Source organism: Lemur catta, chromosome X, assembly GCF_020740605.2.
Source record: "Lemur catta isolate mLemCat1 chromosome X, mLemCat1.pri, whole genome shotgun sequence".
In the NCBI taxonomy this organism is placed as follows: Eukaryota; Metazoa; Chordata; class Mammalia; order Primates; family Lemuridae; genus Lemur; species Lemur catta.
This window is the reverse complement of record NC_059155.1, coordinates 34,265,197-34,279,825: the sequence shown is the minus strand read 5'-3', so window position 1 is coordinate 34,279,825 and position 14,629 is coordinate 34,265,197. Positions and strand designations below refer to the sequence as shown.

Sequence of the window (14,629 nt, the reverse complement as noted above, 5' to 3'; positions counted from 1 at the left end):
GTGCAGAGGCATGAGCATGACAGGTCCCTGATATGACAAGAGTAGCCATTATCAATCACAGTTGATGTGTTATGATTGGCTGTAAAGTGTGACTCAGGAAATTTGTTACTGATAATAGTTAATGTACCAAAATTACTGAATGATTTACTTCAGTTATAAGTTGGAGTAGATTCAAGGTTATCCTTATAATAATAGCATCAGTCTCACTTGCTTGCATTTCAGTATGTTTTGATAAGAGTTAGAGAAAAAGGTCCACTTCATAGCTAGCATGCCAAGTATATTCCCCAAGGACACTTGTGGGAGTGTGTCATGCATGTGAACATCATCTGTCAGTTGTATCACAGTTTAGAATTGTTTGAGTGGCCCACAAGGTGTGTGTTATGTGGCAGAGTGCAGAGAGATGAACCTGGGGAATTAGGATAGGTAGATGCAGCTTTTCCAAGCTTGAATAGACACATTTTCAGCTGGATTGTCCCCCAAGTTTTACAGAGCTAATTGTCATTGATATCATAGTTACTGCTTGTTTATCAGGTTCCAGTATTTTCCCAACTACAGCGATGCAATCTTAGTTAAAGTAGTGACCATCAACCCAAACTCACAATTTTGGCCTGTCTTAGAGAACCCGTAGTTGTACTTCTTAGGATTGACTACTTCTAGCCCTGGCTGCGTTGCATGTTGAGCTCCTTAGAAATGAGAATGTGACCCAAGAAGCAGTTTCCAGGTTAGGTTTCATGGAGTGATTGTTTTGGGGACCACATTTATCTGTCTTAGAAAACAGAAGTTCTTAGTCATGCATCAAACTAGAAAATAACTCTACTAGATAGCCAGATGGGGTGTGGGGAGCTATTGGGGTACAGAGAAGGGGTGCCTAAGTTGCCTTACATTTGCAATATAAAATGGATTTCTGGAATTAACCACAAGTTATTAGAAGTGACACTTTACATGCAAATAGAACAAGTGATCTACTTGGTGTCCTGATTTGAAGGATATTAGAACTGTTTCCCTGCCTTTGAAAACACTCTCCCAATGCTGTTTGATTTTCTAATATTAGAAATTGTGATATGATTACTTTTTATGTGCTTACAAGCTAGCCTTTGTTCTGTTTAACTACTTTTTATTTTTAAAATGTATGCTTGGGGAAAAGAGGATAGTTCTTTTAAAAATAAGAAGCATATTCAAGAATGAGCTGGAAGCCTACTAGAATTGTTAAGGAGACCAATTGTGTGTAGATGCGACCTCAGTAATTAATCAGTGAACATCTAGCAGCCAAATATCTGGTGGGAGGGAGGAGGCCCTCTCCTTTGAGAGAGGGAAAATGACTACTCCCTTCTGATTGAAAAAGCACCATCCCAGACCTTCTTGCTGCTGACACGCAGATGTACATCTGGCTGTAATCTCTCACTCCCTGCTAGCCTTTGCCAAACTGTGTGGAACAGAAATCCAGTTTCTCCCCCATGTAAAAAGACAGAGAGAAATTGAATAGTTAGATAGTTAACATTCTGAGCACTGGCTAGGAGAAGGAACATGCCCAAAGCAATAAAGACTCTCACTTAAAAACTGTGGCTGAAGAAAGATTTGAGCAGTTTAAACAACTGGTGGAGTTGATTGGGGTGAAGGGAGTAGAAGTCTCAAAGCCATGGACAAGCCTTGATACTCTGCAGACAAGCTAAGAAATATTTAAATTGTGTTAAATCTACTCAAGGCTGATAAACAAGATAGAATAAAAGCTTGATAACATTTGAAGGGATTTATTTGCACTTAAGTGTCCATGTTTCTATAAATTTTGCTCTAAATTTTATTTTATGTGGTGGTGTCCTAAATACAGTGTTATTTATAAAGAATGAAAGCATAATTGAGTGGGGAAATGTGTTCTGTTCCCTCTCTGAGCTGTCCAACCTAAGGGAAGCCTATCATTCTGTCAAATTGGTGGCAGCTTATCCAAATTACAAGACTAGCACATAGGAGGAAAATAACGCCCTTTGAAGTTTTGCCTTGGAAACACGCACAAATACCACAGTGCCTCCATTTTGAATGAAATATTGCAGCTTTCTTTAAAAATGAAAATGCTTCTGGGAAGATTAACATATAAAATTACTAGTACCTTAGTACGGTGGTTTTCCAAAGTAGATATTTAACACACTTTTCATTTATATTGAGAGCTTTTAAAATACAGGAAAGTGCTGAGAAGAATATAGCAAACACTTGTGTTCTTACCATGCCGAGTGGAAATGCACTACTGTATTTACTTGCCTTCCATTCTTTCTAAATTAAAAAAAATACTCTGGAAAAGTTGAAGCTCCGTTTATCTCCCACCTCCAGTCAATCTATTTTCATTAATTTAATATCTTTTCTTCTAGGCCATGAATAATATAGGACATGGTTTTATATGTTATTGAGATCAGTCCATTTCGGTGCATGTTGAACAAGTTCATTCTCACTGTTGAGCAATAACCTATAGTATAACTTGGCACATTTAATTTATTCATTCCCCAATTGCTGGATATTTAGGTTGTTTCCAAATTTTTACTATTAGAAGCAAACAACTTGCAATGATCATTGGTGTACATGTGTCTTTGTACACTGGATGGGAATTTATCTAGAATATGCACCTTTTAGAAAATAGGATTGCTGAGTTAAAGAGTATGCACACTTTTAGATTTACTGGGTATTGGCAGATTGCTCTCCAATGTGGCTCTACCAAATAAGTCCCACCAGGGTGTAGTGAGTTCCCATGACACCATACCATTGACAACTTTAGAGTTTTAATTTTTGCCAATGTGATGAGTAAAAATAGTATCTTGTTTTGTTATTGTTTTATTTCCCTGAAAGCTAGTGAAGTTAAGCATCTTTTCATAGATTTATAGACCATTCCGGTTTTTTCTACCAGTTGTCTGTTGGAATTCTTTACCCATTTTTTGTTTGGGTTGCTTGTCTCGAATGTTTATAGCAGCACAATTCACAATCACAAAGATGTGGAAACAACCCAAATGCCCATCAATTCATGAATGGATTAGTAAAATGTGGTATATGTATACCATGGAGTATTACTCAGCTATAAGAAATAACGGTGATATGGCATCTGTTTTGTTCTCCTGGAGAGAGTTGGAACCCATTCTATTAAGTGAAGTAACCCAAGAATGGAAAAATAAGCACCACATGTACTCACCAGCAAATTGGTTTCCCTGATCATCACCTAAGTGCACATTTGGGAATAACACCAATTGGGTATCGGTGAGGGGTGGGGGCTGGGGGGAGGGGATGGGTATATACCTACATGATGAGTGCGATGCACACTGTCTGGGGAATGGACACGCTTGAAGCTCAGACTCGGGGGGATGGGGGGGCATGGGCAATATATGTAACCTGAACTTTTGTACCCCCATAATAAGCTGAAATAAATAAATAAATAAATAAAATTGACTTGTAGTATTTACTTTATGTCTTTTGGGTGCTATTTCTTTTCAATTATATGAGTGGCAAATGTCTTCTTCCACTGTATGTCATATCTTTAACTTTATAATGTCATTTTTTCTTATAGACATTATAATGTTTAATGCTGTCACATTTATCAGTCTTTTATATTAAAATTTGTGAGGTTTATTTTTGTGTGTGTGATTAATGAATTCTTCCCTATTCTAAGACTGTAAAGGTATTCTATATTTGCATCAAAATGTTATAAAATTTTTCTTTGACTATTTGGAGCTTTAATTCATTTTGAATTGATTTTTGTAGGGTTTGGAGAAGTTATCTAATTGTGTCTTTTCTCACATGGATAATTTTAACACAATTTATTAAATAATCTATATCATATCCTCCATGCTTTGTAATAAGTCTCTGTCCTATACCTAGTTCTCATAGATTTACATGGGTTGTTTGTAGGCCCTTTTTATATTCCACTGATCTATTTGTTTATGCATCTGCCAATACTACATTGTTTTAATTGCTATAACATTATAATAAACCTTGACAATCTGCCCCTCATTAATCTTCTTCTAGATTGTCTTGCCAATTCTTAGTGCCTCACTCTTCTGTCTAAATCTTACTCTCTGTGTAAATAAGCTTTTAAAAATCCATAAAAATTCTGTTGTGATTTTGGTTGAACTTGCATAGAATTTATAGATCAATTTGAAGAGACTCACCATCTTTATGTTGAGTCTTCCCATACATTAACATGGTATATCTTTCCCTTTTGAGGTTACCTTTTTATAAATTTTTTATCTTGATATAATTGTATATTTGCAGGAAGATGCAAGTCTATTACAGAGAGGTCCCCTGTACTACTCACCTATTTTCTCCCAGTGGTTATATTTTACATAACTAGAGTACTGTATCAAAACCAGGAATTTTATTGATACAAGGTGTGTTTGTGTATGTGTGTGTATATATGCCATTGTATCACACATGTAGATTTGTGTAACTACTACTGGAATCAAGATACAGAATTATCCCATCACCAAAAGATGTCCTTCATGCTATCTTTATGGTTACTTCCACCTCACCCCATCTCTAACCCCCAGAGACCATTAACCTATTCTTCGTCTCTACAATTTTCTCATTTCAAGAATAAGTAAATGGAATCATACATATATAACTTTTTGAGATTGTCTTTTTAAATTTATTTTATTTTATTTTATTTTTTGTAGAGACAAAGTTGGTCTCGAACTTCTGGCCTCAAGGGATCCTCCCAACTTAACCTCCCAAAGTGCTGGGATTACAGATGTGAGCCAACCGCAGCCAGCCAAGACTATCATTCTTTATTGAGCATAATTCTCTTGATCTTTATCCAAGTTGTGTGTCTATCAGTAGTTTGCTTCTTTTTATTGCTGAGTAGTAGTCCATGCTGTGGATGTACCACAGTTCGTTGAACCATTCACTTGTTGAGGGACATTTTGGGTGTTTCTGGTTTTGGGGTTTTCTGCTTATTCTCTCTGTTTTTCATTTCTCTGTTTTCATTCTTGCCTTCCTGTGGGTTACTTGAACATTTTTGTTACAATTCTATTTTGATTTATCTACAGGATTTTTTAGGATCTCTCTTTATATAACTCTTTGGTTGCTCTAAGTCTAACATTATACATACATAACTTATCACAGTTTACTGGTGTCATCATTTTACCTGTTATAGTGAAGTGTAAAAACTTTATCCCATTACCCTCACCAACTTATAATTATCTTAAATATTTCCTATAAATACATTGAGAAACATATCAGAAAATGTTTTATTTTTTGCTTTAACCATCAAACATAATTTAGAAAACTCAAGAGGAAAGTCTATTATATTTACCCACATTTTTTGTTATTTCTTTGTTCTTCTTTCCTGATGCTCCAAGATTCCTTTTATCATTTATTTCTGTTTGGAGAACTTCCTTTAGCCATTCTTTAAATGTTGGTCTGCTAGTGACAAATTCTTTTATTTTTCTTCATCCGAGGATGTCTTGATTTCCCCTTAATTTCTGAAGGATGCTTTTGCTGAATGTAAAATTCTGTGCTGGCAGTTCTTTTCTTTCAGCACTTAAAAAATGTTTCACTTCCTTGTAACCTCCATAGGTTCTGATGAGAAATACATAGTCATTGAGATTATTCCTACCTTATAGTAAGGTGTAGTTTCTCTCTGGCTGCTTTAAGATGTTTTTCTTTGTTTTTAGTTTTCAGAAGTTTGACTATGATGTGTCTTGGTCTGGATTTCTTTGGGTTTATCCTATTTGAGATTTATTTGGCTTTTTGAATGAGGTTTATGTCTTTTGCCAAATGTGAGACAATTTCAGGCACTATTTCTTTGAATACTTTTTCAGCCCCGCCTTTTTTTCTCCTCACCCTCTGGGACTCTGACATGAATGCTATATCTTATGCTATAGTCCCACAGGTCCTTGAGGCTCTCTTATTTTTTTTCAGTCTACTTTCTCCCTGTTGTTTGTACCAGGTACTTTCTGTTTTTTTATCTTTAAGTTTACTGCTGCATTTCTCTGTCTCCTCGTTCTACTATTGGACCCACCTATTGAGTTTTTAAAATTTTTCGTTGTTTTTTTCAGTTCTAAAATTTCCATTTGGTTCTTCTTTATATTAATATCTTCTATTTTCTTTGCTGAGATTTTTTTGCCCTTTGTTTCAAGTGTGTTCATAATTACTTGTTCAAACATTCTTATGATAGCTGGCTTAAAATCTTTGACAGATAATTCTAATATCTCTGTCATCTCAGTTTTGGCATCTGTTGATTGTCTTTTCTCATTCAGATTGAAATTCTCCTGGGTTTTGGTATGACAAGTGATTTTTTTATTGTAACTTTCATATTTTGGGTATTATATTATTATGTGACTGGATTTTATTTAAATCTTCTGTTTTAGCAGGTCTCCTCTGACACATCACCAGTGGTACAAGAGAGAATACCTCATTACTTCCAGCTGGAGGTGGAAGTACAGGTTCCCCACGTGGTCTCCACTGTCATTGTAGAGAGAGGGGCCTTATTATAGCTTCCCACTTGGCCCTCTCTGACACCATACCGGGACACTTCCTTACAGCCTATGGAGGGGAAAGTCAGCCTCTTCAATCAATCTTTGCTCACATTAGTGGGAGTGGGACTATACTTTTTTTCCTGTGGGTATTTTCCTAGAGTAAAGAGCAGTTATTATCAAAAGTTTTCTGTCATACAAGGTTGCTCCTTTTATTTCCTTTCTTTGTTTTTCTTTTTTCTTTTCTGTGTAATGCATCAAGCTCAAGGATTGCTCCTTTTCTGGTACTTCGGCTAAAGAGAGCAGGCTTGTGTTGGGGCTTTTTTTTTTTGTCAGTGCTTGTTGGTGTTCCTGGGTTGCTGGCTTTCCTAGCCCCCAGTCTGGGATATATGAGGCAAAAAGAAACACAGAAGGAAGTCACCAATATGTCTCCTCAGTTCCCAATTAATCATCACAAATTTTAGAACATTTTCATCATTTCAGAAGAAACTCCATTTTTACAATTGAGGCATATTTAAAGTTGCCTATATGTTTACCAAGTTTTTTGCTCCATTGTTTCTTGAACCTCAGTCCTTTATTCTAGGTTCAATTTTCTTCTTCTTGATATACACCTTTAATAGTTTCTTAGTGAGGGTTTGTAATTACCAAATTCTCTTAGTCTTTGTTTGAATAGGTTTTATTTTAATTGCCCTCAGTTATGAATGATAAATCAACTCTACATAAAGTTTTAAGTTAATAAGTATTTTCCCTGAGCACTTTGTAAATATTATTCCATTGTCTTCTGAGTTCTATTGTTGTTGATGGGAAGTCTATTGTTTATTAGCTTTTTTTAATTTCAAAGTATTACAGGGGTAAAAATGTTTTTGGTTACAAGGATCACTTTTGCAATGCTTGAGTCGGGGTTATAAGTGTACCTATCACCCAGATAGTGTTCATTGTACCCATTAGGTAGGCTTTTGCCTGTTCCCTCTTCCCCCCTCCCCCGATTGATGTCCATTGAGTTATACTTCCCTTTATGCACATGTGTGCTCATCAGTCAGTTCTAATTTAATAGTGAGTACATGTGGTGTTTGTTTTTCCATTATTTAGGTATGTCACATAGGATCATAATGTTTATTATCTATTATCAATTGATTACTTTTATGTCAGTTTTTGAATGTAATCTGTCTTTTCTCTCTGGTTATTTTAAGAATTTTGTATTTGTTTTCATTGTGATGTGCCTGGGTTTGTACACATTTTTATTCTTCTACAACTTGGGCTTCTCCGATCTGAGTTCTTATTGTTTTACATAGAGTCCACTCATAATACATTTTTTTCAAGTTAAAGTTTCCATTTTTAGATAGTGAATCAGGATCTAAAGACACTAACCAAAGCAGTCCTTCTCATCATTATTATTTACTCCAATTTTTTATAGTTGTCTTGCCTATACACAATTCAACAGCTTTCTTTTGGTTGTGTTCTTCTCTATTAAGAATTTCTAAATCATTCAAATTTCATAGAAAAAAATCTCATTTTCTTAGCTATATATCATGTATTTATACAATATTTGTTTAAATCACATAGCACAATTATCATAAACAAGATTGGGAAGAAACACAATTAGCTCTTGGTAAATATGCAATTTAACTGGTATGAGCAACAGTGCATGGATGTCCTAGAGAATGGCTTACTAGCTTCAAGCATTCATAATGTTATGCAATATATTTTACAGGAGGAATAGGAAGAGTTGATTGATCATGAGAGTAAGGAAGGAAGAGGTTAGATAAGAGAACTTCTACTGTATTGAGCACCTACTATGGGCCAACTACTGATTTTGGATATTGGGGGTGGACAAGATAGACAAGGCTTTTGCTCTCCTGGAGTGAGGGGAGAATAAGTAAAAATATAAATAAGATAATTTCAGGTAATCATAAGTACGATGAAGGTAATAAGACAGAGCAATTAAATAGATGGTAACTGAGGAGTAGGGGCTACTGTATAGGAGATAATCAGCAAAGACCTCTCTTAGCTGTGAGACATGAGCTACCATCTGAAAAATATGGAAGTGGACACCTGAAAATCCAGGAGGAGAGTGTTTTAGACAGAGGAAACATTCCTGACCTGAGGCAGGAATGAGTTTAGTGTGTTCAAAGAACAGAAAGAAGGTCTCTGCAGGCTGGCGTATGGCTAGCAAAAAGGGAGTATCTATGAGCTGGGGTAGAAGAATTAGACAGGGGCTAGATGAAACAGGGTTTGTAGACTTGTAATGAATTTTTATTTGATCTTGAATGTGATCTGAGATGAAAGGATTTCTGAATGGGAATAACAAGATCTGATTTATATCTTTAAAAGTTAACTTTGGCTACTGTGTAGAGAAAGGACTGTCGAGGGGCAACAGGGGAAGCTGAAAGACCAGTTAAGAGGCTGCCTTAGTCCATTTGTGCTGTTACAGCAAAATACCACACACTGGGTAATTTGCCAACAAGAGAAAATTTTTTAAATGAATTTTATTGTGTATATTTGAGATTTACAGCATGATGTTATGGGATGCATATAGATAGTGAAATGGTTAAAGTAGTGAAACAAATTAACATATCCATCATCTCATATAGTTACTTTTTAACAACAGAAATTTATTTCTCACATTTCCGGAGACTGGGATGTCCAAGATTGCACTGGCAGGTTTGGTGTCTAGGGAGGGCTCTTTCTCCACTTCTGAAATAGTGCCTTGTTGCTGCGTCCTCTGGAGGGGAGGAATGCTGTGTCTTCATGTGGCAGAAAGGCAGAAGAGGTGAAAGGGATGAACTCCCTCCATCAAGCCTTGTTGGCACTTAATCCCATCCACAAGGATGCAGCCCTCATGGCCTAATCACCTCCTAAAGGCCACAGCTTTTACACTGTTGCATTGAGGATTAAGTTCCAACATGAATTTTGGAGGGGACACAAACATTCAAACCATAGCAGAGGCTAATGCAGTAGCCCTGGTGTGAGAATATAGTGACTTGGATTAAGATGGTAGTAAGTGATGTAGCAGTAAATATACAGACAAAGGTAGAGATTTGAAGTATATTTTGGAAGTATACATGAAAAACCTTGATAGATTGGATATATACAGGTTGAGGATGAGGAAAAGATAAGAAACCAAATGGATGTCTTATTTTGGGCCTCAGTAACTGTGTGGATGGTGATACCCTCTTCTAAAATATGGGAGACCAGGGTAGGAGTATATTTTGGGGGCAGAATTAAGGGTTCTCTTTCAGTAACATTATATTTGAGATTCTGTGACAGATATCCAAGTGGCTATTTTAAGAAGACAATTGGATATATGAATCTAGAACTCAAGGAGAAATATCAAGATTATATATATATAAATTTGGTAGTCAACAACATATAGGTAATGTTTAAAGCCATAGGATTGTATGAGGTCATTTAGGGTATAGTGAAGCTAGAAAAGAGGACTAAGGACTTAGCCTTGGGCTACTTTAACATTTAGAGGTCAAGCAGAGAAGGGGAAAACAGCAAAAGAGACCGAGAGGAAACAGCAAGCAAGGTAGGAGTAAAACCAGGAATTTATCTTAATAAGATGATTGGACAAACATGTTAAGATAGAAATGTACAAGTATACTCATCACAGTATTTTTTATTATAGCAAAAATTAGAAATAAATGTCCATAGGGAGATGATTAAATAAATCTTGGTGTATATATACTATAGAATATGCTAGACAGACATTAGAATTATGATATAAATCAATATTTATTGACATATAAATTGGTCCACAATACATAATGACATGAAAGAGCAAATTACAAAATAAGGTATTTAGTATGAGCCCATTAATGTAAAATAATACATGTGTATGTATTTGTGTATGTATGTAAATAGGGTCATGAGGATAAGAGTTTTGTTTTTCTGCTTTGTTTATTGATGTATTCCTTGAGTCTAAAACAGTGTTTAGTATTGACTAGGCACTAATAAATATTTCTTGAAGGAATGAATAAATAAAAGACATAATGAATGAATATATAACATTAACCAAAATGTTAAGAGTGGTTAATTCTATGTATTATGATTGAGGGTATTGTATTTAGTATTTTCCTTTCTTTTATATTTTGCTTGATTTTATTTTATTTTTTTTTTACAAAGAGCATACATTCCTTTTATCAGGAAGAAAATTCTTTTAATTTTTGAAACTACCCTCACCTTCATCAGTTACCTATGACCTCCAAGTACCCCTATTTGGCTGAATTCAGAGCAAAGCAATTGTTTTGCCATTGCAAATCCATATTTGGGCAGGAAGATCAGAATGATAGCAGGGAGAGATATGTTGACTCTTGGAGAGCTGAGAGCAGGAAAAGTGAACTAGGAGGTGAAGCCTGACAGGAGCTGTGAGAAAGAAAGTCTTGTGCCTTGGAAGAAAAAAGTTGATCTGAGTTTTTCAAAGCAGAACAGCATTAGACCAGAAGCCGAGAGCCCCTTGCAAAACCTGACCAGGGGGGAGAGAAGCCTGTGGAGCCCAGAGAGCACAGTGAGTTTTGCAATCTAAATTCTTGACTCACAGTTGTGGATAGATATAAGAGTTAATAAAGGAGCCAAGTTATGACTCCAAGATTGTGCTGTCTGGTATATAAATGCCTCATTCCCTTTGGTGGTGGCAGTGGAAAATAAAGGCAGCCCTCTCTTTGAAGAAGTCCTTGGTTTTCTGTTTTTCTCTGAGGCTGTAAGAAAAACAAGTCAGATTATGTTCTTTGAAAAACTGATTGGACATTCTTTGGGATTCCGTGTTTATGTTTGCCCAATCACTCTCTATCTTCATCTCTGATCCCCCTCATTACCCACTCACTCCCCATCATCAGAAGATACCTAGATTTCTCCAGTGTGGAAGGTTAATCTCCTGCTAGCATTTTCTTGTACTGTCTTATGCTAAATGAGTGTTTATTTCCTTCCTGGCCTTGAGTTACAAAAGTCTCTCTTCTGTTGCCCAAGTCCTGGAAAGTGTAGGCTCCAGGAAAATGGTGGTGGTGATAGGGTTGCCAGATAAAATATGTGCCAGCCCATTAAATCTGAATTTCAGATAACCAGTGAGTTTTTTAGTATAAGTATATCCCAAATACTGCATGAGACATACTTATACCAAAAAATTAGTTGTTTATCTGAAATGAAATTTAACTGCATTTTTTTTTTGCTAAATCTGGCAACCCTAGGTAGAGAAAAAAAAATCTATCTTGTGATACAAGTGTTTTCTCAGTGCTTTTCATCCAAAACTTATCAGATGTTTCTTAGATGGACTTTCAGTTTACAAAAGGGGAAAATAACTAACTGATTAAGTCAAGATTAGACTGCAAATCAGCACTAGGGCTGAAATTTTAAGTTTTCAAGTTATCCAACACATGATCTAATTCAGTGATCTTTTTATCAATAATTTCTTGCTGGAAGGAAAGTCTTAGAATGACCACAAAGGCACATATTCCCAAGAAAAGTAAATTTAAAAAAGAGCCTAAAGGCAATGACTATAAAGGTTTTACTTTTCTTTAGACCATGGACATGACTGGGTTTAGTTGCTAAAATAGTGTTTCTCAAGGTATAGTCCCTGAACTGCCTACATCAGAATCATCTGGGAAGCAGTCTATACATATAGGCAGAAAGTGAAGGTAACTGGTCCTTTCAAGGTTTGAGCTCATGGTCTTTGTCTCATTGGCATCACAATCACTTCCTTCATTTCCACTGCCTTTAATTCCACTAGCAGATTTTATCTGGAGAATCTCAATCATAGAGGGTTTGTTGGTTGTTTTTAGATTTTGTTTCTTCCATTACATATTACAAAAGTAATTTATTAAAAGGCAAAATTGAAGAGGGATTTGACCCCTCCTCCTGACCCACCCAAATAAAGGAATCCAAAATAACTGTGAAATGCAAGAGAAAAGATGATTGACCTGGCCTCTATTAAATCACCAAATTTAATTTGATCTTGGAAGCTGAAGAAGTCTCTATCACCTTCATCTTGCATTGGTGCCTTGCCATTCCATAAAATTTATTCTGTACTTTCCCTGGGCCTGACTCCAAGATAACTAATCATATCTTAATAATTTGGTACAGAGCCATAGCATAATTGCTCCAGGTCAGTATTGTACCCTATCAGATTGGAGTGCAGAAATTATAATCAAAAATTTAAAAGAATGAGGTCAAGAGGTACAGCTTGACTTTCAAAGCATCTCTAGGATGTATGTATAACCAGAACCATGTTTTAAATTGAGGAATTATGATTATTCTCTACTACAGCAAAGCAAATGTGTTCAGTCAGTTTGTCATTCTACATTTATAGCAAACAATCTCACATTTGGTCAATTCCTTAATCACATGCTAATAAAAATGATATAAATAGTTTGGTAACTCACCCTATGCTACTAAAATGTAAGTAACTCAAGATGGCTCGGCTATGTTGTTCTCATCTCATTTTATCACTGGGGACTCGATTCTTCTTAGTTAACATGATGTGCTGCCAGTTGATACTTGCCTAAATATTTCCTTCATTCTCAGAACATTATAGTTACTTTTTCAGGCTTCAAATATTTCTAACTAATTCTAGAAATACGTGAGGTACGCCTGAAACGCTGACAGCTGTAGCTTAGACCCAAAATAGTCAGGCCTGCTCAAGGAGACACATTGAGCAAACAGAACCAGGAGTTTGAAGGTGACAGCTGAACAGGCATCAATAGGAAACTGCCAGGTGCTCAGATGATCCAGCTAGGGATGGAAAGAGACAGATTTCATTTCTAGAAATAGCACAGAGGACGCCAACAAGTCATGGGATATATGCTATGGCACAAATCTTCCCTTCCATTTTTTGGAGAGCTTGGGGGTATCCCAGGAACTTTAAACTTGCTGTGAAAAGTAACATGTCAAATAAACAATCTTTGATATTGACTTATTGAGGCCCTATTATTTTCAAATCACTTTTGCTAGGTACTTTGGAGGGGAACAAAAAGAAGTTTAAGACATAGGGTCTACTCACACAGAGTTTTCACACCAGTTGGGGAAACAAGACAAATATGGCGACAAATTCCTCTCTTACAAAGGATTAGGTTCCTGGTGAGAAAAAAATCATTTATAGACAAAATGCCCCTCAGAAATTCCTTTGAGAGTTGCTATATTGGAGACAGACATATCATTTTCCAATAAGTCAAACACAGGTGTTCTTTTTTCTGCCAACATTATACCAGATCATTCTTTCTTTAGTTGAGAACCAAGCCAATTGGCTTGCATTTAGGGGCTGTATTGAATTTTTAAAAACAGATATATTTAAGCATGAGAATCATACCATGAGAGGCCCACAGGAACTGACACTATCCGAAGGAACATCAGATTCACATCTCCCAGCTCAAGTTAACTCCAGGGCAAAACTTGTTGAGTGGAATAGCAGTTAGAATTGCCCACATAATTTTCAATTTTTCTCTCTCTCTCTCTTCATCTCTCTCTCTCTCTCCCCTCCCCCTCCCTCACCCCCCATTCATATAAGAATAGCATGCTTTTGATATGTCTCGCCATACCCATGTAACAAGACAGAAGAGACCATGTGAAAGTGAGCTTCACCATTTACTGATTGTGTGACGTTGGCCAAGTCAACCCCTCCATGCCTCCATTTCCTCATCCATAAAATAAGGATAATAATTGCATCTTCCTTGCAGGATTGTTCTGTGGTTCAAATACAGTGATGCTTGCAAAATGCTTATCCTAGTCCCTGGTAATGTAAAAGCCTCAATAATTGTTAACTATTATAGCAAGTGGTTTATTCATGGTATGCCAAATCAAAGAGACACACCTCACATGTTGTGGAAATTCAGGGGAGGGAGACATACATAACTGGATAGTGTGTTGGCAGGGAGGGTTTCATGAGTGAGGTGATTTCTGAACTTTATGAGGAATCAGTAACACTGGGGAGTTGGAGGGAGGAAGGGAGTGAAGGTGGAGAAAGACATGGACATGTGGGAATACTCAAGAGACCAGCAAAGTCCATGAGGGTGGGTAGCAAAGCCTGGGGAGAGGAACATTAAGAGATGCCATTGGAGGGGTAAGGCAGAGCCATGGGATTGAAGGCCTTGGATGCCAGGCTGTGATGCTAGAGGCAGTAAGGAATTGTTTGAGATTTTTCACTCAAAGGTGATAGGATGATAAAATCTATTTAATATACTTTCCAAATTTAGCTCATC

At 36.4% G+C, this 14,629-nt stretch overlaps 1 protein-coding gene across 1 annotated transcript in view; it reads left to right on the top strand.

Annotated features, from left to right (window-relative positions):
• Window positions 1-14,629, top strand: part of PLAC1 (placenta enriched 1) — a 173,887-nt gene that overhangs the window by 47,288 nt on the left and 111,970 nt on the right. The window lies entirely within an intron of this gene.